The following is a 25671-nucleotide window of genomic DNA, read 5'->3' as shown; positions in this document are numbered from 1 at the left end:
TAAGAGAACTTTACATATTCTGGACACAAGCCCTTACAAACTTTGACAAATGAGATTTAATAATATCATTTATCAAAGTAGATTATACCAGCGAAGAAATATTAATGATACTTTGATTTTTCTGATTATTTATGAATTGCTTAAGCCAAACACTGCCTCTAAGAGGAAAGTAGCAGATATAATTAAGTCACAATACAGCCATATAGTATATATTCCAGAAACTGAAATATAATGGGTCCTAATGATGAAGACAAATCATTCTAAGATCGAAGCTATTCACAATCCTTTAATTAAATTAAATAATTAGGTGGTTGACAACATTTTGAAGGTAATTTTTGTTACTTAATCAATAAGTGGTTTCTGGTATCCATTTCCAAGGGTATTCAAAGAATTGAGTTATACTATCACAAAATTCCTCCTTGAGAGCCCTCAATTCATCCCTTTCACATAGTCAGTATTGTGCAATGTCTACAGGAGCAAGTGTGAAGGTTAAAAGTACATGAAGTTTTATGGGTAGGGAGACAGGGAGGATCTGGGAGGAGGAGGAGGGGAAAGAATATAATCAAAATATTTTATATACAAATTTTTAAATAAAAATATATAAATAATAATTTTGAGTAACTACATCTCTTTCTGGCAATGAATAATGTTTGTTTATTAATGGGTATACTACTTGGGAACAAAGAAAGTTCCTGTATATTATGTTCATAGACACATTTTCAAAAAAAAGTATACTTGACATCAAAATTTATATTGCTTAATACGAATAATAATTGATATAATCTCACCACTAAGAGACTTATAATCACAGAAATTTCTAAGAAGATATATATTTTATATATAGATTTCTTTCTTGCAGAAATATATGAGGGAGTGATCATAATTTGGACACACTGATGCTTTGTAGAAGGCAGCATCTCAGAAGAGGTTGTATTATGTGGCATCCACAGAGAACAGAGTAAATATCTAATATACACATTAATGGACCATAAGATTATTTACTTGGTATAGAATGTAGAGTCTGGTAGAAACCATCCAGAATTATGATAATATTTATAACTTCTCAGGTCCTTCATTTTTTTGCCACTATTTTAATTTACAATGATAAATTTTAAGGTCAACTTTAAAATGTGCTTTTGGTAGGTGATTTTTTCTAACTTAACATTTAGGGACTTGAAAGTGAAACATTTGAAAGGTAGGTCATGACCTTTATAGTTCTTTCCTCTCTGTTCCTGGCAGCTGTGACACTTGGCCCTGATTGCATTGTAGTTTTCAAGCTTCTTGGTTTGTGATTACAATAGCAATCATTTTCCCTTGACACCAAGTGGATGACTAGCTCATCCAGCGTCCTGTGTCCTTCCCACGTTGGCTCTCTGGCAGCAGACCCTTGGTTTTCCATGCCAAACTTCTCTCTCTGAGGCTCCTTGACATTTTTCCTGAGTAGCTCAGCAAAAGCAACACAAAAGAACAAAACCCCTGGAGGGATTCTTAACTGGGGATTCAGACATTAACAAAAGGATTCATTATTGAGGCTTAGGGTTTTGTTTATTAATTGTTTTATGTTCTCTCTTGTTTTCTGGTTCAGAGTGGAGGCAAATCTTTTGTTTGGATTGTGTCCTGAAAATGTTTCCAGGGCTATCAAAGCTTTTGACTGAAAGCTTTTGGACAAACCAAAATGGGATGTCTCACATGCACCAATGCGAGGGTTCTCAGCACCTGAAAGATTTTATACAACAAAGTTTGGGCCCCTTTTACCACAGAACTCCTGCCATTGGCCCCCTTAGGAGCATTCATACAGGGGAGAGGCAAAGAGCAGTGGATAGAGCCAGGCCTCTCATTTCAAGAAGGAATGAGCAATCTTGGACATTTGAGAGGATTCGCAAAGATCTGTCTGAGGTCAAGTCCTTCCAGGGTCCTGTTCAGCCTCCACCTGGGTGGCCAGATTTTTGTACTACATCAGGTGAGCAGAAGAGCCCAGTTCATCCCTTCAGAAGCCCCAGCACAGTGTCATTGCTTTTCTTCCTTTTAATGGTTCTCTGTTCTCCCACAGAGGTCTGTGGCGGCGTCTCCCCCTTCTCCACCTCTCCATAGGTATGGCACTCATTTTTCCCATTATCTCAATGAGTAATGACATCAAGGGCATGAAGCCAATCCTACCAGCACTTTACAGAATAAAAAGGCACCAAAGCAAACACACTGCAACCCTCGGCCTCGGGGATTGTGACTAATTTCCAAGCTCTCTTTGCTCTGTAGTCAAATTCTGGCTGTCATTTCACGTTTGGCTTTTTTTCCACAGAGCCCTTGAGCAAACTTTATTTACAGTGTACACGGACTTTCATTACTACATAATGCAGAAAATATTTGCTTCATGATGAAGCCAATTGAATATTTATTTTGATTTTTTGTTCCTTGTGGTAAACAGAACTCAAAACACTCTCTACTACCATTGTTCCAAACTAGTCAAAAAAATATGTAAACAATCAGCGTAGCGATTGTGTGGCCCAGATCTTGTGATTGCCTCACCTCCCCTCCAGCAAAAGGAAAGTTTTGCTTAAAAAAAAAAATAAGAAAAAGAGAGACTTCATGTCAGTTTGAAAATTTAAAGCAACTCTCACTCATCGGGGCTGTCTTCGGCTTGCATTTGAGACTGCTTTTTGCCAGATACCATGGCACAATCACATCTTTTCAAGGCTGTTTTGGAGTGAAACTTTTTCTTTGGATAGGGTCCAGAAGCAGGTTTCATTTTGCTCTCAGACAAATAGAATTACTCCAAGTGTGAAAGTCCAGTTTGCTTTAGAAGGACAAAGGGAAGAACCAATGTAGAGGAGTGCATGTTTGCACCCAGATGCCTTTGTCTCTAGTAACATATGTGCCACTGGCTTTTTTGATTTCACTTCCTCCAAGAACTGGCTTGCCCTGTGTGCCTCCTGTGGCTTGAAAAGATCGTCCAGACTTGGAATGGACCCACCTGGCCTTCTGTATGGTCCAGTTTCTGCATATTCACAGTACAATAAACATGTCAGCCCAAAGTGCCTGCTCAGCACCTCTGCCTGTTGACTCTGCGTGATGAATACTGGTTATAATTTGATAGACTTTGGACTGATGTTAAATCCTGCCCATAAAACCCATACCTGATTATTTTTGCATTTTAAAGAAAGAAAAATAAATCCAGAGTAGCACAACGATTTTAGTTCATCTTTTTAAAATGCTTTGAGTGAACCACATCCACATGCCAGCACAAATCCAGACTAATATTGATGTCAACACCCCCCTTGGGCATACCTTCCCACTGAGAATTTGGAAGTGAGATTTGCTTTCCATCTTAGACTTAAGCCCACATATAGTGTTTCTGGAACTTTAATCCTAAAAGATCATTGCTGAGTTGCTTTTTCTCTTCCCTAGTCCACTGGGTATTTATTAAACTTCTGCCTTCCTGCTGGAGGTGATCAACAACTGAGCTAATGTGCCGTGCAGTAGAGAAAGGAGTCTTAGGTTCTGGAATCAAAGCCTGGTTCTGTCACTTCCTGGTTACGTGATCTAAAGCAAGCTAACAAACTTCCTGGTGCCAGCTTCTTCTAGAAAACAAGGAACAGCCTGTCATAGTGTATATGCCTGTGACTGCAACACTTGGGAGAGGGGCAGAGGGTTGGTGAATTCAAAGTTACTTGGGCTGCAGAGAAGGACCTCAGCTTAATGAAAAAAAAAAGGGGGGGATATATCAACATAATATAAGTATAGTAAGGATTAAGTAGAAGACTGTCTAAAATATTGGACATGGAAATATATAGTCAACACTGGCTTCTTTTTGCCTTTTGTACACTGTTCTGAATCTTGTTAGGTATAATTTTTTTTCACTTGACAAGAAATGGAGGTATTTTAACATTGGATTTTTTATACAGATACAAGTAAAGGTCAACTAATGATTATTTAATAAAAAAATTCAAATGATGGAAAAAATTCAAGATGTCACCAACCAACTAGAGAATCAAATACTGGCAACAGCTGAAAAAAATTTTTTTTGCATGTGCATGTATATGTGGTCCGTATGGGGTATTTTGTGTGTGATATATATACATGGTATATGCATATGTTCATGGGCATATGTGTGCACACGCATGTGGAAGCCCAATGGTAATGTTTAGAGACTCTAACCCAAAGCTAGACTGGGTAGTCAGTGAACTTCATAGATTCATCAGTTTCTGCCTCACCCTAAGACCGGGTTACAGGTATGATGACAAGGTGGTCTTTGGGGGATCTGAACTCATGTTTTTCTGCTTTCTCAGCTGGTACTTTACTGACTGAACCATCTCCCTACCTGAGTCCAGAAACTTTAGACAGGAATCTTCAGTAATACTTTCTTCTTTGGTGAACATTTGCTAACTCTTCAATAATGGAAAAATATCTTTATTTATTCAATTTCTTCCTCAGTAAAATGGAATCAAAAACATTGGAACCTTAGAATAAAGCAAATGCTGGTGTTTACTACTACTTAGCCATACGTATATGACAGGGTGAGAGAGATGTCTTAGTCTGTGACATGATTGCTGTGCAAACTTGAAGATTTGAGTTTGAAACCCAGCACCTTCATTAAAAAAAAAATATGAATGCCTATAATTCTAGCTTTGGGGTTTGTTGGCTAGCCAGTCTATCCAAATTGATGAATTCTAGGCTCATTAAGAGACCCTGTCTAGAGAAATGGATGAGAGCTACATGAACAACCTGGATGTGAGTGGGGTAATGAAGGGCAAGGGTCGAGGGAAAGAGAGCTTAGGGGAGTGGGAGATCCCAGCTGGATCAAGAACACAGAGGGAGAACAAGGAACAAGAGACGGTAATAAATGAAGACCACATGAGAATAGGAAGAAGCAAAGTGCTAGAGAGGTCCACAGAAATCCACAAAGATACCTCCACAATAGACTGCTGGCAATGGTTGAGAGAAAGCCCGAACTGACCTATTCTGGTGATAGGGTGGCTAAATACCCTAATTGTTGTGCTGGAAATCCCATCCAATGACTGAGGGAACTGGATGCAGAGATCCATGGCCAGGCCCCAGGTGGAGCTCCAGGAGTCCAATTGGCGAGAAAGAGGAGGGTTTGTATGAGCGAGAATTGTTGAGACCAAGATTGGAAAAAGCACAGGGACAATAAGCCAAATGAACAGAAACACATGAACTATGAACCAATAGCTGAGGAGCCCCCAACTGGATCAGGCCCTCTGGATAAGTGAGACAGTTGATTACTTTGATCTGTTTGGGAGGCATCCAGGCAGTGGGACCAGGACCTGTCCTCAGTGCATGAGCTGGCTGTTTGGAACCTGGGGCTTATACAGGGATACTTGGCTCAGCCTGGGAGGAGGGAAACCTCACCCATCCCGGACACGGACAGGAAGGATTGACAGATTGATAGCTCTTTCTCAATTCCGTAGACCTGCCTGGACTGAATCTACCAGGTTGAACTCAATCTCCAGGGGAGTCTCTGCCCTGGAGGAGATGGGAATGGGGGGTTGTCTGGGGGGAAGGGGAGGGACAGAAGGGGGAGAACAAAGGAATTTGTGGCTGATATGTAAAATTAAATTAAATTATAAAATTTAAAAAATAAAATAAAAAAAGAGACCTTGTTTAAAAATATGAGGCAGAAAGGAATTGAGTCAGATACCCAGGGTTGACCTTTGGCCTTACATGTACACACACACATACATGTGTACCCAAAAATATACATATAAAATATATACATGCACAAATATAATCAGCTATAGAAAAACCCTTTTAATATGCTATGACTAGAAGATACATCACAGTGCAATCAGTTTGATACTTAACTGAACAATGAAGATTTCGTCTTTTCAAGTCCAATGTCCAATTTATTTCAATGCATCCAACAAGCAAAGCAGAAGGGGTCAGACCTTTTATTCATTTTACTTTACTTTTTTTTTGTGTGTGTGTGATGTATATTTGGGGGAATGTGTGTGCCACCATGTGTGTTGAGGTCTCAGAGGACAATTTGCAAGTTTTGGTTTTCTCCTTCCACCATGTGGAAGATCAGGTCAGGGTTAGCAGCAAGTGCCTTTATTAATTGAGCCATATTTCTGACCCATAAGGAATTCATTTAAAAAAATCACACACACACACACACACACACACACACACACACACACACACACACACACACACACACACGACCTTCCATGGGAGTGACAGATGGGTCAATTTTGGAGCCAAAGCTTATAATTTTAGAAACCACTAAGCTGAGTTAGTAAAGAAAGAATCTGGTCATCATTGTCAGAAGAGCTTCAGTAGAATCTTAATCTTGGAGAGAGACCCATTCATGCTATGGTCAGTCAGCAACATAATATTTGCCATACGGAAGAGTGTCTTAGTGCTTCAGAACTTTCATTTAGAGGTTCAGCTTCTACTGCCCAGGTTTGCATCCTGGATCAATATCTTTCTTCTTGACTTTGGAAAAATCACATTCATTTCATAGTTTTAGTTTTTTTCATGTGTGAGATGAGGTAACTCTCACACTGGGTTGTAGCAAGCAAACTAAATACATCTTGTAAAGGATGGAGAGAAGGGGATGGCTCAGTGTAAGTGCTCCGTAGCCTTAGCTCTTGCTGATTGGAAGCTTTTATTCATTTTTTAATTGGTAGGAGATATGGTTACAAAAGTTCTAAGGATGCTTTCCTACACTTATGTCCATGTCCCATCCCCCTGGTGTTTGGTCACACTTCCATAATTTGCATCTGTTCTTCCTTTACAAAGTATTTAAGGTAAGGTGAGCATCACAATTCTGTCCTCGAGGGATGAACAGGGAAAGGTGTTCACAGGTGAAATATTGTCAAGTTGTTTGAGGGGAAACCCCCAAGATTGATATTTTTATTCTTTAATGTAAAAATTCAGAACAATGAATGCATGTGAACTATACACATATTTTTTTCCTTTGGTTCACATGTAAGTGAATGTTGAAGGAACATGTATTTTTGAACCAGGAAGGTGCAATTTCAAATCCTACCTCCACTGTTGAGTAAGCACATGAACCTGTAGGAGTTTGTTAGTCTCTGAGCTCTAATTTCCTCATCTATATAAGGGAACTATTACCCAGTCGCTCCGAAGATCAATGTGAGAATTTCAGTGGCATGTATGGAGTACCTCACACAGAGCATGACCTCTAGAAAACTCTCAGGGAATTTCCTTCTTCATCCACTATACAAGCAAGAATCTAAAGACTCTGAGAATTCTCTAAAACCATATTTCATTTTCATGTCTTTGTCATACCACGGCAACCCATCACCACCATACAAGCTCTATTTAATCTCTTCATACCACAAGTAAAATGGCTTCTAGTCACACCTCCACAGAACAAGATCATTTCTATTGTAGATGCTAATGGTATAATTGTTCTTATGTAAATATGACAATAATCTACATCTCTGCCATTAGAAAACAAAATGACATCCCCTCACAACTACTTATCCATACTACACAAATTCATCAGTTAATGAAAAAACTTTCCTATTTTGTATTTCAATAATTAAAAATTTAATTTTAATTAATGTGAATGGGTGTTTTGCCTACATATACATAAGGTCACTATGTGCATGACTGGTACCTCCAGAGACCAGAAGAGATCTCTGGATGTCCTGGAACTGGAATTAAACTGCCCTGTGGGTGCTGGGAACTGAAACCAGGTCATCTGCTAGAGCAGCAAGTATGCTTAACCACTGAGCCCTCTCTTGAGCCCCTAAGTCCATTTTTATTATTACTTTATTTTGCTTATGTATATAGATCATATATTTAAATGCACACTGGCACTGTCTTATGAAAGACACAAGAACATGGTTTCTAGCTTTTTCTCTCTCTGTTGGTAGTCTCTCCTCTGACAGTTCAGAGCTGTAAGCCATGCACACTAAATTCTTGAATTGGATCCCAAGTACCTGCCAGCATTTTCCATACCCATATAGAGAAATTGAAAAACAGTGTACACTTATGCTGAAAAGAACTATTAATTAACAATTTATTTCGTTGATTCACTCAACATTGATTTATGAAGTCATTTCCTCCCATGTAATCTCCACCTCTATCTTCTTCAAATGTTCCCTCTGTGCTACCTTCCAATTTTGAGTGAGTTCTAGGCCTCTGACCTCCATGGCTTATCATAGAACGAAAGAGAAAACCCTGGGACAAGTACTGCCTTTGCCTTTTAATCTACTTCTGGCTCACTGAGAGGGTTCGGTTTTCTCTCACAGATAATTCTTTAACATTTATACAAGCCCTGGTATTCATTACATGCTGAAGGAGAGAGGCTAAAGTAATGTATCCTTAGCTAGATCATAAAAGACTGTCAGCTCATCAGTGACTTCCTATGATGTCATCAGCAGGAGAGCTAGAAGAGTTAAGCTCCACACTGAAGATGAAATTACAACTTCAGTATTGACCCGCTTACGTGGCCTAGTGTGCAGAGCAGAGCTGACTTTAATATATGTTTCCCTATCCCTATAAAATACATCAAAGGCCAGAACTTCAAAGCCTTGCATGGCTGGCCATTTGGAAAGAGGTATATCCGGGCCCCAGAGGCTTCATCTTAAGCAGATGCTAGTGGCAATGGTGAGGCTAGAAAATTCGAGCACGGGCTTGTAAAGCCACAGTTCAACACCAGTCCTGACTCAGGAGGGGGTGGCATAAAGGGAGCTAGGCTCTTCATTCTGTTTCCTAAAACCAGGTACGGAGTTGACTTGAGGCAGGTAGCAAAGGCTGAGTTGAAATTTAAACTCTCATGTCTTTTCCTCAGCCCTGCTCTCCCATGGAGGGCAGCACCTATCAGGCTGGTGACCTGTATGCCACTAGGTGGCGCTCTCTTTACTACAGTCTCTAACTCTAGTTTCCTTAAAAAAAAATTAAGAAAAGAACAAGGTGCCAGGTCTGGTGCCTTGCTACAGGGGCTAAGGTATGTCACTAAACTCATTTTGATATACTGAAGTTAAACTTTACCACACGACTGTAGAAACAAAGATCTAGCACACCGAAGAGATAGAATAAACATTAATGACCTAGATAACAGACGACTTAAGATTTCATCTTCATCCCTTTCTTCCTTCCTTCCTTTTTCTTTCTTTTTGGGGTGGAGGTGGGGTGGGAAGCAAAACATGCAACTGGGATGCTAAAATGCAGTCTTTTGAAAAGACAGTGCCCAACAACCTTGAACTTTCCTCATGTCCTTTGACAATGTGCAGAGATATGGCATAGGCCTGACCAGGCCTGTGCAGGAAGAATTTCAGAGAACACACAGTCTCACGCTCTGATCCCCTTCTCCTTTCCCCCTTCCTTCTCTATTCAGTTTTTCTCTCAGACTCTCTCTCCCTTTCAAACTTTCCTTAAATTTTGAAAACAGGAAGAAATTTGGGGTCTGTTACGTAGATTAGAACACCCTTTCATTAAGTATCACGGATTACTGTGAGCATTTCCTTTAAAATTTGAAGTGAACTCTTAAACGTTGTGGTTCTTTAGAATAAGACTCTAACTGTTTTCAAAAGACATTTTAAGGGGGTGGAGACATGGCTCAGCCAGGAAGTGCCTGTGAGCATGATGACATTTTATGGCCAGCACCCATGTAAAAAGTCACATATAAAACGGTAGGCATGGTGGGGCCCATCTGTCATCCCCATGCTGGGGACAGGAGACAGGTAGACCATTGGAACAAACTGGCTAGCCATTCTAACCAAACTAGTGAGCTCCAGGTTCATTGAGCAACCCTGTGTCACTAATTCCTTGAATAGTAGAATGACTGATGAAGATATCCAATGCCTACATCTAGTGTCTACCCACTTATGCACATGTATGTGGACATGCACACATAAACATTAAAAAAAAGATATTTTGAGTTGCATCTCCATCAAGGCTGTTAAGGAAAGGAAAACTTTTATTCACTAGGTCACAGTAAAGCCATTTTTCTGCCACAGCTCAACTTTACTCATTACTGATATGCGTATTAGCATCATATGCATTATCATCCAGCCATTCCAAAGCAGGAATTTGCTACGCTCCTCATGTTAAAATTTATTAGCATTATAATCTTTTTGCCTTTTGGATATCTGTACACTTGAGCAGCATCAAGACCCTAGTTAAAAATTGAACCAAAGGCCCTTTGTTCAGGTGGCACAGCTCTAAAGTTTGTGCTCAGCCACGTGGAAAAACTATATTCCCAATCCTGCTTCCTCCTAGGCTGAGGCCATTCGATTCAAGGCCTCCAGGGACACACATATTTAAAGTTTTTGTCTTCTTAGCATCTCCTATTATAGAAAAAAAAGTGGATTCCTTTTACAAACTCAGCAGGTCTTTGAAGGCTTCAAGCCATTCTTCATCCTATGACATTACACACGAGGTTTTGGCTTTGTTTGTGTTTTCTGTAGTGAGTCCTTTTCCTTCCCATGCCAGTTCATGGTGAGTTTCAAAGATCTTCCTTTCTATCCCCAGTAGAGGGGAAAGAGCAGCTGAAATCCAGTCTTGTTTTAAAGCTGATTAGATGTAAGACATGTATAGCAGTCTTGTGACTGAAAGCTAATATTTACCAACTCTCATGAATCTCCCATGGGCATGAATTCCCCCACAGAGGTCTAGTTGCTAGAAGGATGGAGAGGGTAGGCATTTTTTCTCCTTTTATAAAAACTATGGTTTTGACTGTATGTTTGCATATCCACAATCATCATCAACATTCAGTTCCAGAACATTCTCATCACCCACACATTCCCTCTCCCCACTGCCATAGATTTGTTTGTTCTGTACACGAAATATAAATGGAATCATATATGGCCTTCAGCGCCTGATGTCTTTTACTTAGCATGTTTTGGAGTTCAGCTATGTTATACTATAATCAGCACAACATTTTTTTTTATGGATGACCAATATTCTAAAATTTTCTTTTCTAATTGCCCACTATAAATTCTTACTTTTCTTAGTCAAGTAGCCAATATCAGCCTGTGAATGGTCTTAAGGGAAATATTAACTGGATGTTAGCATGTTAGTAGCTCAATCAAAGACATTAAGTCAAGAGATTTCTGGTCTTTTCTGCCATGTTAAAAAAAAATAAAACTTTTCATTAGTTTATCCTTTCACTACTCAACAGCAGTCACCAGAAAAAGTAAATGTCTTGAATCTCTCCTCAAGGCGGTATGCATAATTTTCAATGTAACACACATTTAGCCAAGTCCAATTTTGAGAAACTAGGAGGAATTTAATTTTAAATTAAGGAAATATACATTTGATACTATCCATTCCTTATTAGAATAAAGTACTGATTTTATTTACCTAATAATTTAGCAAGATACTTTTCATGAAGTAAGGTTGTCAGGATGACAACTGTGTCCAAATGCTCACGTGTGGTATCTGATGCTCATAATATTATAATATGAGTAGAAGGATGGATGGACAGATGGATAATGATTCAAACATCAAAGTAGGTCCTTTTGTGACACCAAGTTATCTACAGTGCTAATATGGAATACATTCTGTCATGGTTCAAAGCATTTAGATTATATTACATTCAAAACATGGAGTTCAAGAAGACACTATTGATAACTCATTATGACTTATGGAACATGGATCAAATAGATATCAGATACAATTATATAACTTATACATGCTGAAACATGCAGCCTATTACGTTATGATAAAAAAGTAATACGTGTAAATGCTCACACATGTGTTCTTTGATGAGAGACAAAAACAAAAAACTAACTCGGTTTGAAGAGGTTCCAAATGCCAGGCACTGGGAGAGTGGGGGTGGAGAGCAGTAAGACTGATGAGAGAGAAGCAATTCTTTGCTTCTGTGATAATTTGCTGGCATCGTGATGGCGCTTTCCACTTGTGCGTATCTGCCACATCCGTTTCTCTAACTGAGCATCCTTCGCAAGGAATCACAACAAGGAAGTTCAGTGTTAGGATGTAATCTATTCTTCACTGCTCTGTGGGACTACACTGAAAAACAAAACGAAGATAAGGCCCAGGGAGGATTTCTCTTTAGGCTGTGCTACTCTGGAGTGTGGCAGTTGACAATGCAGAACAAGGGAGACCTGAAAACGCAGTCATGATATAATGCGGATGACACTTTCATAAAGATGCTTCAGGAATGCACTGCCAAAGAGCTTTGAAAGATCTTTTGCTAGAAAACAATATGGATCCATTGGGAAAATTCAAAAGGACAGAGAAACACGCTGCCAGTCGCCCATGGCTGGCTCCAGGGGACCCTGTATAGATGCAAGTAGGGGGGAGGGACTAGGCAAGCTCACTTCTGATGCAAGCGCTGGCGTCCTCACTGGTGGGCAGGAGGCAGCTGCCCCAGCGTGTGCTGTGTGCTGACTGCTTGCAGCCTGCTGTTTGGGTAAGCTGATCACAGGGGTCCTCGCTCGCTGAGCCTCTGGCTCCTGGCACAGGACTTGCAGCCAACAACAGCAAATGATGGCGGCCAGAAGGAAGCCTACAGGGCTGCAGACCCCTCTAGGATAACATTCTCACGTCCGAGAAGGACTCAGGGAAAGAGGGTGGTATAGACAGGGCAAACTCGAAACCTCAGTGAAGGGATGGGGCCGCAGTGAAGAGTGGTTCTAAAACCCTGCCTTCAGGTTCGGCTGGACACCAAAAGACATGCATCCATCCCCATCCAAGGGACCAGGAGGCTGAGCTCAGTGTTAGGAAGGTGGCTGTCCTGGTAGTGTTGGTCCCGTCTCGGAGACCAAAAGGTACTGCTAGGCTGAAGACAAATTGTAGCTGTGCTTTTCAGGGGAGGTTCCGTTTTCATCAGAAGTTAATTTTTAAGACTAAGAAGTTTAATCCTTCTCTCTGCGTTTGTATCTTGTTCCTTTTCTGATTCTTTCTCCATCCTTCTCCCTCTTTGTTAAGGCCAGAAACGAGCAATGAATGCTTTCCTGTCACATAAGGCCAGTGAAGATAACTTGATGTTATCTGCCTTGATGTGGAGAGTAAACACAGCCCAGTACACCACCATCAGGGGCACTCACACAGTCGCAGAGCTTCCAGCCCCACTCCAGGGACTCAGGGTGACCTGGCTCCTCTCCTTGTCACTCCAGCAGGCAGGGGGATTAGCAGACAGGCATGTATCAGTGCCTGGGGAGTGGTGCCTGCTCTTGGCCCTGAGTGTGTATCAGTGTTAACAGCTGGGTGCATAAGTCATGCTCAGTAAGGATTTAGTGGCAACATTCAGTCTGGGATTAGCCAAGCAAACAGGGGCCTAGCTGTCTTTTTGTCAAGGCTGAGAAGTCCAAAAGGTCATGTGATCTCTTGGGATTAATCCTGGTATTTAGGAAAATGCTTTCCTTATCACAGCTTTGGATCAAGGGCTTTGCTTCTTGATGAGAAGAAATGACTTCTAAGCAGAATGTGATCTGGTGTTGGGGTCACCCCCTTGCTCTCTGAAGAGTGTTGTTTATAGATCAGACACTACAGAGCCAGTTAGCTAGGGGACAGTATCCAAGGAGAATTCAGTGAGGGAGGGAGAGGGCAGGTAGGTCAGCAAAGAACTTCTGTGATCTCCTAAGGAGTTTAGGGCTAGCCATGTACAGTGAGAAGGCAGTGAGGAGTATAAGCATTGTGTAATACAGTACCCCAGTGCAGTCCATCCTTGACTAAAAGCAGTCTCATTGTTAGAAACTGGGAGTGGGGTGATAGAGAAGCCCAATGAAAAGACCAGCATTGGAAGTGGAGAGAAGGGCTGGATGCACTAGATGTTAATGATACAACATTTACAGGACATGGTAATATTTGTACATGGGACACAAAGAGAAGGAGATGAAGCAGAAGATAGGCTATAGCTCCTGCAGACCAGTGGACCAGATGTCATTACTGCCATTAAGGTTGGCAACTTAAGCATTGAATTTTCCAGAGGACCTTGGTAGAAGTAGAGTTCAGCTTGGAAGTGCATCGTGTAAAGGCCCTATAATCGACAATGTCCCTCAGTGGGAACCCCTTGCAAGCATTGCCTATTACCTTTCCCAGAATTATAGTTCTCCTAGATGGTTGCCTATAGCCAGTGACCGGCAATTGCCCAGATCCAACGCCCAGCCCCTGGCTTCATTCTGACAACTATGGAGTTATTCTAGAATCAGAGCTTCCTCTTACAGCTGGTTTCAATCTCACTGTGGGTAAGCTTCTTCCTCCATATTCCTCTTGCCCTCCTTATGTCCTAACAAGTACACCTACCAAGGTAATTTCCCAACAGCCTTTTGCAGGCAGTTCTACATCACCAAGACAGTTTCCAAGGAATGTTGTATTGGGCAGAATCAAGAAAAATGATATCATTGAGGAATGATAAGACAAAAAAGAGGTGGTTCTGGGAACTAAGCATGGATTTTTCCAAGAGGAGGGAGGAGTTCATTATGTCAAATACCACAGGTAAAGGAAAATGGGCTGAAACATCTGAATACAAAGAAGGGACCTTGACAAAGGCAGTATAAAAGATCAGTGGGGAGAAGAAAATGAACAGTGGGTCATGGACTTAAGAGCTTAATTAATTAATAAGAGTAAGTGGAGAGTCATGGTAGACAACTGTTAGAAATCTATCTACAGAAGAGTCATGGTAGACAACTGTTAGAAATCTATCTACAGAAGAGTCATGGTAGACAACTGTTAGAAATCTATCTACAGAGGCTAAGAAAGAAAAAAAAGGTGGCTCACATGCAAGAACTCGGGAGCAAGGGTACTTGAAGAGAGTAGAACCAACTAAGGCCAAGCATTGAAGCAGGAAAGGCTGATGCCATCTGGAAAGGGAGAGGAGTGACCCTGACTGCAGATGAGCAGAAGGGTTTTCAAGAGGTAAGCCGCTCAGCTACACTTCCAAAGTTTGGCCCTAAATCCTCCATTGAACATTTACAGTCCTGTGCAATTTTCATCAACCTCAACTACTGACCTTACTTTCTACTAATCTCTTTCAACTAGTCCTCAACCAATCCAGACCTCTGGATGCCCCATTATGTTTCTGCTGGACCTTGTTCTTCCCATTACCATAGTCTCCCATTCTGGCCCTACCCAGGGATATTACTGCTTTAAATGCCCTCCCTATTCTTTTAAAGTAAATCTCACAGATTATCTAACTACATTCTTCTGTGCTCTCTCTTCTGGCCTCAGAGATGTCTTCAAATTTCAACTCACTTCCATTTTTCCCAGGACCCCATGAGAATAGTTCCCTATACTTTGATTCTCATGCAACCCCAGGAAGGGCCCTATCTTTTAGAGTTCCCAGTCTAGAAGTGAACTCAAATGGTGAAGAATCATACATATGAGAAACTTCAACTGTAGGGGGTAGCCATTCCAGCTTTGATCTGGAAGTTCCAACCCCCATTGAGGCTTCAGTAACTGTCACACTTACAAGGCGGGGCCTAGAGAGGACCCTGAAGACCTGAGATCCGGATGCACCTGTTCTCTTGGTTCCTGGATCCGGGATGCGGGAGGTAGACCTAGCAGAGTTCTCCAGAGAACACTGCCAGACTGTGCTACACCTTTCCCAGACCCTGTAAACTATCCCTTCACTTGTAAGTTACTCCACAAAATAAACTTCCCTTTTAACTATGTGGAATGGCCTTAATAATTTCACCAATATCTGGCACACTTTGTTCATGAACTAGAAGGGACACGCAAAGCCAAATACGGAATGGACTGATGATAGCAAACTGGAAGGATACAGGATAAGATAGTAGAAAATGGTAAAGCCAGAGCAAGTGAGTCATATTAAGGACTTTGGAAATGATGTTGCCATTCTACTTAAAGTAAGCATGTCAGCAATCAAGTGCATTCCTCAGATATCACTGTCTTCAAGGTAGAAAGAGTTTGGAGATGAGAACCTTATAATTTTCTGAGTAATGTCTCAATCTGAAGAAATCTCCTAGTCTGTAAACCATCACCCCACATTCTCTGTTTGTTTGTTTTCTGGGACCAGGCCTCCTCCGTCCAAGATTAGTCTTGAATTTGACATCTAGCTGAGGTTGGTTTTGAACTCCTGATCCTTGTGCTTCAGCCTCCAAGGACTAGGATTACAGCTATGCACCACTACACATAGCACCTACTTTGTGTTCTTCTAAACCTTTATCAGTGACAAACATTTTCTGTTCTCATTTGCCTTGTCTTCCTGCTCAAGAAGACCAGGAACCTGGCTTCCTAGTTCTTCGCTCTAGGCATAGAATAGATGCTGGCACATGGTAGATAGAAATATAAGCTTGCCAAACTAATTTTTGTATTTCCATAGTTGAAAAGTAGGCAGAAGTCATATGTTGAGGCTCCTGGGAATAATACATGTTCATGACTAACTTGCCACAGCTGTCTGATTTGTCCATGAAAATGGGCTTATAAACTCATTCTGTGAACATTAAACAACACAAGATTTTCCTAAAAGAGAGGAGCTTGGCCACTCAGTCTCCTAGGAGCTGTCTTACACAGTAAATGTGAGTTCTTTCCTGTCACTTCCCTGTGACCTCCCAAAGTACTGGTGTTGCGGTCTACCACATGCCTTTCCTAATTCGAAGCCATCACATAAAGGTTCAGAATTGTCTCACTAGACAACTCGCTGTCATAACCCACCTGTGTGAAACACTCAAATTTACAATTTCTAACAGCTCCTTGGCATGGTGGAAAGATATGAGGACAGCAATTTACATTCTCCTAAACAGCAAAGCATTCTATAGGTACATTTTGTTGAATCCATAGGAATTCCGTGTTCTGTATGTCAGGACATGTACATATTGTAGACCAGGTCTGTTGGAGTTTTATGAGCCATTCGGTTGAAACTTGTGGAACTATTTGAAGGTTCTCCTGTTTTACTGTTAACTGAATAGTTTAGAATCTAGCCAGTGTTTTGGGCTTAATTAGGGGTAGTGTGAATAAACTGAGTTTTCTGCTTAGATCCCTGGGATTAATATAAAACTGGTTATAAAATCATGACTTCCTTTTCAAATTGTGCCTTTAATTTGACCTTTCTGAAGAGTTGCCAGTCAGTTCTGAGGTGTATCACTATTTTTAAATATATCCAGATTAGAGCTATTAAAAGCAAGTTGGGTTCCCCAGTTTCATCGCATCAGAGAAGTTCAACACTGCTTGTTCAAAAAATGTCGGCATCACATACAATCAACCTATTGTACTCCCCAGGAAACCCAATAATTTATATTAGAATTCACAAACAAAATCCAGTCAGTCCACTTGATTATTAGGGACTATGCATTGAGAATCAACTCATGGTTATTAAGATTATTCACAAGCTTTGACGCCTGAAGTTCTACAAATGGAAGTTTTTTTTTCATCCTGTGCTCTTAATTGTGATCAGAATGGTGAAGGCCAATAGGCAGCTCCTTTTCAGCTTCCCTGACTATTGCCTCCCCCATCTTCTTTTAAAAAATAGATAAGAAGTTTATCAGCTAAAAAAAAGTCTAACTATGTTATTTTACATATTTGACATAGCCTATGTGGCTACTTCAGATGAGAGTGCCACAATCATCTTCATTATGATACTGCTGTCTAGAGGGAAATGCTGCATGTTTAGGGTAGACACAAATAAAATCCTACTCTTTTCTAAATTTTTTAAATTAACATTTTTCCGTTATTTTACATACGGACCATAGTTTTCCCTCCCTCCTCTCCTCCTGTCCCCTCCTCCACACTTCCATCTATCCCCCTCCCCATCCACCAACTCCTCCTCCATCCTCATTCAGAAAGGGGCAGGCCTCCTATGGGCATGAACAAAGCAGGACGCATCAAGTTGAGGTAGGATTGACCACCCCCTCACCCCCATATAAAGGTTGGGCAAGATATAGCATAAAGTTTCAAAAACATAGCTTCAATTGGAAACAAAGGAGTGAGGAACATTTGCTGCTATCTGAAGATACCACACTCCAGAACTAAAGGTACTAGCATTGATTTCACTTCATAGGAGAACAAAGATACTGAAAATCCTGCAAAGGATGAGCTTAATCAGTGCTGTAAAATAAAGCATTCTCCTCCATGCTGCTTAAGGAATTTCATATCCATCGTAACTGTCGGCCTCACCATCTGTTTTTCTTTTCCTTCTTAAAGGAATAAAAGAAGTGGGCTCAAAGAAAAAATGCCTTAGAATTAGACGTAAGGATAAAATAACAGCAAGCTCTAGATACATGCTTATTATTTTGGAGTATCTTTTGTGAAGATATAGAAAAAATAATTTATTACCAGCATTGGACATGGCTTTGGTAAGAACGGGTTCTATTCAACTAATCTTACTCATTTTACATGTGCAATAATGGACTGCATCAGTAGATAAACATGATGATCAGCCCTAATGCTTGGGTGGCTACAGGCATTTTTTCCATGCCTCACATTTGTTCCTTGTAATAGCAGTCATGAGTAGCAGAAAATTCTTGTATTTAAAAATAAAATGAGAACACAGTGTTAGAATCTAGGTTGATTACCTCTACCAAGCATTCATTTCTATTCCACGATTATGCTTGGTTTGAGAAAAACTTTTGCTAATCCTTGGTGGTCTGCTGTAGGGCCCAAATGAGAACCTATCCAACTCAACATTTACAGGAATATTTCCCATTGACTGGGCTCTCTGTTAGTAAATCAGGGCCAATATAAAGAAGTATATAAAAGACACCATTATTTGATCTAGTCATCTGTAGCTGATACTTAACTGAGATGAGTAAATTCAAATCATCTTGATCAATGACAATGATATACAAAGATCTACTTGGCTGTCCTTTTTAATTCTATCACGCAAGAGGGAAGAGTGCTCCTATGGAAATGTTGCAGATTTTTGGTTTTTTAACAACTCATTAAAAGTTAAAGGTTAAAAAAAAAGTTAAAGGTTTTATTGGTTGGTGAAGTAATGGCAATTACATGGCACACAAATAGAACTACTCCAGATCATGCAGACAAAATACTTGTGCTACTTCAGGTCATATCTTCATGCCATGCTTGGTTCTAAGGAGCCTGAAAATTTGCTCCCCACTTGCATGGGTGAATAGCTGTTGGACCTGGAAAGAAAGCTGTGAGAAATGGGGTATGATGTGATGTACACACAACTTGAGGGGAGCTAAGATGGAAACCATGAAGAGGTTATATTAGAATGAGCTGAGCTAAAACCAATAGTTTAAGAACGGCATATTTGGACTCTGTAATAGGGAAAGTGTTTCAACTTTTGGAACTGTCATTAAGGGATGGGTCATCTCCAAATGTGCTGCATTTCTCACTGCTAGAAGTGTTGAAGTACAGGCTGGTGATCATCTGCCAAGCAACAAGGCACAGAAATCCAATTCTGCACAGCAGTGTGCACTGAAGACCTCTAGTGTTGCTTCCAACTCTAAGATTTGGAGTTCCTTGAATAGTGTCCTGCATACAGACTCTTATCCCCATTGTAACTCCTTCCAAATCTTAAGGATCTGGGTCTTTAACAATCTCAGAGGATATCCATAATTTTCTCTGAGTGAACGTACAGAGCTTAATCCAAAAGAGACTTGGGAATAATGCACCACAAGGACGCCCTTTTAGCTTCTTCCAGTAATAGGATGTTTTATGGGAATTGCCTCTAACAGTGCCAAACATTCAAAAGCTATTCAAGCAGTATTTGTTTGTATCCATGTTCTGAACTTATAACTTTAACATATCAACAAATAAGAGCACCTATGAGTCATTTCTCAGCCCACACTTTTCCAGTAGGCTTGTCTCGAATGAAGTCTGTTTTGATCTTGTCTAGTAGGTGAGTAGAGGTGGGTAGGACAGGTCTGGTACATGAGTTGTGTGTTTACTCAAAGAACGTGTTACAAGCATTCTGCGTTTCTAGCTACATAGCCTATTTGTTATTCATCGGCCAGTGAATACATCTGGACAGTTTGGCAACATTTTCTCACCATTTCTGTGGGGACCTAATATATGCAAATATCACATAATCCGTCCAGCCTCTGGTTTCATATCTACATAGATAACCCATAACTCCTATAGGTTCAGTATTCTCAGCCATTTCCAGGCTCAGTTAGAAGTACTAATGAGCACTGATTAGCAGTATAAATGAAATCTACTTCTTGCTTCTTTCAAACTCCATCAAAAGTTTGTTGACTCTTTGACTAGTACAATTTTCATTCCACCTTGAGAGGAGTGTGCCATTGTCAAGAGTTTTCACATACCAAGGAAGTTGAAAGACAATTGACTAGTATAGTCTCATTTTTACTGTATAGTAGGTTATAGAGTTTCTTTTAGTGCTGTGGTGAGTGAAGATCAGGGGGATTATGCAGAATGGGAGGAAAACAGGGAATGAGCCCACAAAACCCATTTAGATGTAAATAAGTGTGAGTCCAAAACATGCTTTAGTTTTTGATGTATAGAACATTTTCAAGGTCTGTACTAAAAGTTTGTTATTATTCAAGGGCATTCCTTTGAATTGGTAACCTTTAATATAAGCAATGTAAAGAGTGAAAATGCTCAACATGGAAGGGAAAAGGTAACTCAGAAATATAAACCCCAGGAAGCCGATATGGTCCACAGAAAATTAATGTTATTGGGGAATACTTACAATATGTTCTGATAACTTGGCTTGCCATTCACTGTGTTGTTGATAGACCTGTGATATATCAACTGATGCTTAGGAATGCACACACTCAGCCACCCTCCAGACACTCTGGATCACTATGTGCATGTCAAGAAGATACTGAGCTGATTCCCATGCGTCCAACAAAGTACAGAAGCCATTGTTTTGAAATATACTATCAAATCAGTAGAGAATTCAAATGATGTAAATTTTGTAAATGAAAAAACACTTCAGTGTTTAAAAATGGAAATGAAATGTGGAGACGCCTTTCCCCTAAAGGTGAATGATGAATTAGTAAGAGAATTACTAATGCCTAATGAATAAAATTAATGGTGCTCTGCACTTTAAATTACTCTTAATCTTCTTTCCAGGGTCCATAGAACCTTGAAAGCATTGTTCTTAATGATTCAACTGTAATTTAATTAGTAAGTAGAGATCCAACAGAGTCAGTTTAACTTAAAAAGCTTCCTGTTAGACTTTTTGCTTACACAAACACATCATACACCAACCAAAAACCCCAAGCATTTTTAAAGATACATCATGTGAAGTTATTCCTTCTCTCTGTAACTACAGAGAACTATTTTATAATCACAATAAGGTTTTGCAAAAATATGGAGTGAAACCTATAAAAGTTATGAAGTCATATTTAGATTGACTGAGAGGTAATGATTTCCAACTAAGGAGAGTAATGTTTCCAAAAATAATACAGCTGATCTAGTGGCAAAAAATATGTCATCATGAAATGCCAAGTTTATAGATGTAAATATATGTATGTTCATGCATGAATATGTATACATGTACATAAAATTCTATATGCTTTACATTGCTATGAAGTAATAGGGGCAGCAATTGGTGGTAGGGTTTGTAATAATGCTATAACTGAGACACACACCATTAACAATCTCATTGATAAATCATTGGAACTCAGCTGACTTTTGATTTACTTTTGCATTGATTGTAGCTGTGACTCCAGGGAGATGTTTATACGCCAACCATTTCAGTGAGGAGCAGCACTAGGTAATCTGCTCTCTTTCTGAACTTGAGGAGTTATGCTTTGAATTACAGAAGATTTATGAAGGGAGCAATGGCCTTTTACGGATTACATGAGAAAGATCAGAATGAGTAAGAAAGAAGGCATTCAAAAGAACTGAGGCTTTTTATTTATGCACATTAAAGAAATATACAGTCAAAATGGCCCCAAATCATGTATATTGCCTCATTTTTATACATTGAACAATTTATCTCTTCTTATTTAGATACTACTGTTTGAATATGCTTAAGTTTGATATATATGTTCTAATTTTCCATTGTCTTCTCTCTCTCTCTCTCTCTCTCTCTCTCTCTCCCTCCCCCTCCCCCCTCTCTCTTTCTTTCTCTCTTTTCTTCTCTTCCTTCCTTGGCAAACAAGAGATCCTTATAAACTTCAGGAACCATGTAACACATCTTCTATATTGTCTTTAATGCCAAATACAATGCCAGGTATATGACAGATTTTACAAAAGCTTATTGAATTTTGTGGAAAAATTATATAATGACCTAAAATTGCTTTACCATGGTCGGATGACTGGGAGATGTATAAAACAAAAGGTAACCCTCAAGAAATCACCTAGTTTGGTGTGTGTGTGTGTGGGGGGGTGCAAGGTAGATGGAAAGGGAAGGTGGCCAGCTGCTTGACAGCTCTGGTGAAGCAGAACTTGGAGACATCAAACATCAAAGGCCTCAGGCAGAGAGCAGGAAGAGTTCCTGCACTAAGTAAAAACCACACCTAATGGAACACAGTCACGGGAAAGGAGTGGGGACTGAGCGGGTTTCATCATCTTTCTATTCATTTTGAATGGAACAGCCGGCTCCAACTCTGCTTTAGAGCAAAGAGCCAAGGGAGCCACCAGCACGAGTAAGACGTTTTGGCTAACTGAAAGGTTGAGCAACCGCTAACCTGGAGGACTCTGTGCTTTCCTCTTGAAGCTTGAAGGCAGGTCCTGGGCTCTTGTCAGAGCATGGACTTCTCTTGAGGTTTGAAGAGAGCAAGAGAAGAATGTGGACAGTGCTGTTAGCTATTCTAGGGCAAGCCAAACTGCACGAAAATTTTGTTAGCCAAGAGGTACCAAGTTGTTAAGGTTTTTAAAAATTCAATTTCTCTTGAATCTACTTTGATTTACTTTTGTGCAACTCAAAAGCATGTGCTTATGGTAACTTTTATAATTTGTTTTGATATAAAAGTCACGTTAATATTCTGTTAACATACACCTACGAAATAGCCAGATTACCTGTTTTCTCAAGCCATCAAATTGCTTTCAGCGAAAATTACAAGAGTTTTCCCTATAATGATACCTGGAAGCACCCATTCAAAGTCTATCTGAGCTGGGTATGGTGGTTTATGCCTTTAATCTCAGCACTTCAGAGGCAGAAGTAGGCAGATCTCTGAGATCTAGGCCAGCCAGGGCTACAGAGTGAGGCCTTTTCTTGTTTTTTTTCTTCTTTTATTTTATTTTTTCGAGACAGGGTTTCTCTGTGTAGCTTTGGAGACTGTCCTGGAACTTGCTCTGTAGACCAGGATGACTTTGAATTCATAGAGATTCACCTGCCTCTGCCTCCCAAATGCTGGGATTAAAGGTGTGCACCACCACCGCCTGGCAGCGTTTTCTTAAAAACAAATGAATAAATAAAAATAAAAATAAACCACTGTTAAAAAGGAAAGTATATCTGAGTATTCTGACTTTATCTACATTTAGTGATTTAACCACTTAATGAAAATCTAAGTGGGGGATCTTTCTGGTCAAAGATAATAATTACTAAGTCTACTCTTAAATAATTAAGAATTCTATGCACAGGGCATTTAACTCCACCTTGTTCAGTTGTACCCTAATTCTATGGGAATTCTTATACTAGAACTCCAAACATCCATCCATCCATCCATCCATGGATCTATCTATCTGTCATCTTTCTTTCTTTTTTTTTTTTTTTTTTGGACTGTGTCTTACAATGTAGCCTTGACTGTCCTGAAACTCATAGAGATCTACTTACCTGTCTGTCTCTGAATGCTGGGATTAAAGGTGTGCCACCATGCTTGGCTATAACTCAAAACAGTTTGGAGAGGGAGACAGGCAGAGAAAGTTCACACATACTTTGTAACAAAGATGAAAATCAGATATTATCAGCTATGAATTTTATCCTCATTCATCACTGAAGCACCTTAAGTAGTATTTAACTTATTTTAATATCTCTTTTAGTAACATAATTTATAGCCAGTTGACAATATTTAAACCATAGGTTGTCACCCAAAATTGTTTAGATTATTTGAATAAAAATTTACCTAAAAACCCCAGTATTTTAAGACCCCCCCAAATCATAAACCTTTAAGATATAATTTCAAGAATCATGACACTGAGAAGGCATGAGGGTTCAGAAATGGGTGGTCCTAGACATGTCCCCACAAAACCTCAGCAATCTGGTTGAGATGTGTTATGTCTCAGATAGCAAGGGCGTCTCTTTGCTGGCCCAAATTGCATTAACTCCTGACCTATGAGACCAAAGCAGTTTGCCAGCACCTGTTTCACGGTAACCTTGTGTAGCCAGAAGGTGGTGATCAAATTTACAGATGTGTCTGAAAAGATGCAACAGGAGTCAGTGGCATGTGCTACTCAGGAATTGGGGGAATATAATATAGGTGAGATGTATAGCCACACTTAACACTGCAGTATGGGGGAGATTCTTTGTAGTTATTTGACATAGGAAGTCAAACAATTCACCTACTTCCACCTGGGTCAAGTGGCCTGTTCTCTCTTCAAATCTAGTTGAAAGTATGGACTATGCCAAACACCCCATGGTTCATCCAAAAAACAAAGACTTCAGCCTAAATTCCAAAAGCCAGAGAAAACCCTTCAGCCTCGCTAAGAGAATACCTCATTTTGAATCTTTATTGTGTCTTTTACAGGACATCTTCTGTACTAGTTCATTGTAGTTATAAAATAATTAGTAAGACAGTTTACATGTGCATTTTCTCTTACATACTTCTGATATTCCCACCCCCTTAATCCATTCCTTTAAAAAATTAAATATATTAGAGATACATACGTTAGTTCAAGCAAGATAATGTTGAATGTGGCCTATCAACTAAAATACGACCAGATAGCTAGGATTGAGTCCTTGAGTTGTTTCTGTTGGATTAGACAATTTGGAGTGCCTTAATACTGGTTGTTTTGAGAAGCAATCATCCATGTTTTTTTAAGCTGTTAGAGTCAGAAATGGTTCCTCATGCCTGTAATCCCAGTACTCCTTATGCTGAGGCAGGAGTGCTGTGAGATTCAGGCCGGCCTGGATGCAGATATAGAGTCTGTCACAAAAAGGTGGGGGGCAGGCTTTTAAAAAGCTTGCTAGGGTGTGCTTTCACTAACTGTGCTCAGAAGCCAATAGAAAAACGTGAACTGAAGCTTCATTAAAGAACGTGAGTAGACAAATAGCCATGAAATGTTTCCTACTATGAATGTAAGGGATATTACAGTCTAAAGAGAAAAGCATGGAGGTGGGCACCCTGAACACTCTGCCAAGAAAGAGCTCTGCCCATTCAAAGGTAGCTTGTCTTGGGTATTAGCTACTTGTGCACTAATGTGATCAAAATACATTGCAAGAAACCACATAAGGAAAGAAAATTTTACTTTGTTTCACTCTTTTGGTAGGGTTTCTGTCTCTCAGTGTGAACAATGGCAGACCAGCACAGTTCACTGTGGCAGGAGAGTGTGGTGATGGCTTCCAACCCACCACAAGTGGGCGGCCAGGAGCCAGAGTAAAGGAGCGGCACCCGGGGAGTGGCCATACCCTTCAAAGGCTCACTTCTAGTGGCCTATTTCGACTAGTGACCTCCTCCTAAAGGTCAGTCTTCCCAAACAGCAGCACCAACAGGGGAGCAAGTGTGGGCCTGAGGGGGACATTTCAGATTCAAACCGTAGCAATGAACAAGAATCATCACCAGAAAGACAGCACACAGCATCCCTTGCCCGCTGTGACGAGATGAAGAATTTTAGTTCTGTATAATAAACAGAACACTCTGGGTAGGGTCTTCCTCCTCTCAGATACACACTGGGTTTTGACTTTTCTGTTTTCTGACTTTGGGGCTCATTGTTGAATACTCC

At 40.1% G+C, this 25671-nt stretch overlaps 1 protein-coding gene across 4 annotated transcripts in view; it reads right to left on the bottom strand.

The window, feature by feature from the left end:
• Positions 1–25671, bottom strand: part of Adamtsl1 (ADAMTS like 1) — a 933106-nt gene that overhangs the window by 404506 nt on the left and 502929 nt on the right. The gene's annotated exons all lie outside the window — the stretch shown is intronic.

Source organism: Peromyscus maniculatus, chromosome 2 (assembly GCF_049852395.1).
Source record: "Peromyscus maniculatus bairdii isolate BWxNUB_F1_BW_parent chromosome 2, HU_Pman_BW_mat_3.1, whole genome shotgun sequence".
Taxonomy (NCBI): Eukaryota; Metazoa; Chordata; class Mammalia; order Rodentia; family Cricetidae; genus Peromyscus; species Peromyscus maniculatus.
Note: the sequence above shows the minus strand (reverse complement) of the source record. Positions and strands in the feature narration are given on the sequence as shown.